The sequence below is a fragment of the Cherax quadricarinatus genome, chromosome 25 (genome assembly GCF_038502225.1).
Source record: "Cherax quadricarinatus isolate ZL_2023a chromosome 25, ASM3850222v1, whole genome shotgun sequence".
NCBI classification, from domain to species: Eukaryota; Metazoa; Arthropoda; class Malacostraca; order Decapoda; family Parastacidae; genus Cherax; species Cherax quadricarinatus.
Window position 1 is genome coordinate 1,255,633 of NC_091316.1, and position 2,164 is coordinate 1,257,796.

Below are 2,164 nucleotides of genomic sequence, written 5' to 3' on the forward strand. Positions count from 1 at the left end.
AGTGAGCTGCTTCACACCCTCCCCCCCCACACCACCACACTAACACTGCCACACAACACCAACCTCAACACTACTGCTCATTTATCCCACACACTCTGCTCAGTCGCATATCTTATTATCTATCTCTGTTGAATAGTGTTTTATAAATTTACTTACCAGATAAGCATTAGTGCCTTTATTTGTTTGCTATCCTTGATGTAAATTTATTTGCTTTTAAAAGTTATCACTTGGCAAAATGTTGTGTGGTGACGTCACCTCGTACGAGCAGTGAACGTTGCAATGCTCACAATAAATCATTTATTTATCAAGAACCAATGTGTCTCAGCACCATTTTACAAATTCTATCCTTAGCCATTAAAATGAAATCATCTCCCTGTGATTGACTTATGACAAATGACAGCGATATATAATACGAATTACAAATGAAAGGTGGAACCTGCGTGATCTAGGCAGCGTGCCATCACGCCGCCGCCTCCACCAATTACATTTCCTCAATTCTGATTATGTTTCTCTCATTGGTTGATATTATCAAATACTACAATACCGGCGAGATTTTCAAAATCAAGTAAGGCGGTACAGGAGCAAAATAACGTAAACATATTTGCTTTTTTAGCCTTGTTTTTTGGACTTGTCTTGCAATGATTCCAGTTTTAAAAAAAAATTTAAATAACCAAACTAACAATATTTAACATTAACTAAACAAAATATTACCAATACTGAAGAGGTAATAAGCCAGGAAAGCCAATCATTAATTAATATCACCACAGTTCCCGAGGAATGGAAGGCAGTCAAGTTCGGCCCAAGGATTGGGAGCCACGAGCCACAGCCCGGCTGATCAGGAACCGACTTTAGGTGCTTGTCCAGTGCCAGCTTGAAGACTGCCAGGGGTCTGTTGGTAATCCCCCTTATGTATGCTGGGAGGCAGTCGAACAGTCTCGGGCCCCTGACACTTATTGTATGGTCTCTTAACGTGCTAGTGACACCCCTGCTTTTCATTGGGGGGATGTTGCATCGTCTGCCAAGTCTTTTGCTTTCGTAGTGAGTGATTTTCGTGTGCAAGTTCGGTACTAGTCCCTCTAGGATTTTCCAGGTGTATATAATCATGTATCTCTCCTGCCTGCGTTCCAGGGAATACAGGTTCAGGAACCTCAAGCCCTCCCAGTAATTGAGGTGTTTTATCTCCGTTATGCGCGCCGTGAAGGTTCTCTGTACATTTTCTAGGTCAGCAATTTCACCTGCCTTGAAAGGTGCTGTTAGTGTGCAGCAATATTCCAGCCTAGATAGAACAAGTGACCTGAAGAGTGTCATCATGGGCTTGGCCTCCCTAGTTTTGAAGGTTCTCATTATCCATCTTGTCATTTTTCTAGCAGATGCGATTGATACAATGTTATGGTCCTTGAAGGTGAGATCCTCCGACATGATCACTCCCAGGTCTTTGACGTTGGTGTTTCACTCTATTTTGTGGCCAGAATTTGTTTTGTACTCTGATGAAGATTTAATTTCCTCGTGTTTACCATATCTGAGTAATTGAAATTTCTCATCGTTGAACTTCATATTGTTTTCTGCAGCCCACTGAAAGATTTGGTTGATGTCCGCCTGGAGCCTTGCAGTGTCTGCAATGTTAGACACTATCATGCAGATTCGGGTGTCATCTGCAAAGGAAGACACGGTGCTGTGGCTGACATCCTTGTCTATGTCGGATATGAGGATGAGGAACAAGATGGGAGCGAGTACTGTGCCTTGTGGAACAGAGCTTTTCACCGTAGCTGCCTCGGACTTTACTCTGTTGACGACTACTCTCAGGGCCGGATTAAGAAGTCTCCGGCCCCTAGGCTATTCAGATTGGCGGGGCCCCTTTGAGTTACGGGTAAGCGAAGCGACCCCTTCCAGCTTGGGGGTGGGGGTTGGGGTCGGTGTGAGCCTGTTTAAGGTCTAATTAAATACATTCTGGCTATTTAGATTAAATTTAATAGGGAAAGTACATCAAGACAACCAAAACTATTTACCAACAGCCATTATAACTATCTTGTTAAATCATGCATTTTAAAGAGAATAAACTCAAGACAGCATAGGATTACTAGATTAGGCTATTAAAGTAGTGACATCATGTACCTATTATATTCAGCATAACCACTACATCACTATTATTCCCTTTATAAATCAC

General features: G+C 42.3%; 1 protein-coding gene across 1 annotated transcript in view; it reads right to left on the minus strand.

Moving 5' to 3' along the window:
• LOC128690076 (uncharacterized) overlaps positions 1-19 on the minus strand; it is a 99,665-nt gene extending 99,646 nt beyond the window's left edge. Inside the window, exon 1 of the mRNA XM_070088537.1 lies at positions 1-19. This exon is cut by the window's left edge and continues 170 nt beyond it. The gene's annotated coding sequence lies outside the window, so the exon portion shown is untranslated.
• Between the last annotated feature and the right edge of the window lie 2,145 nt (positions 20-2,164).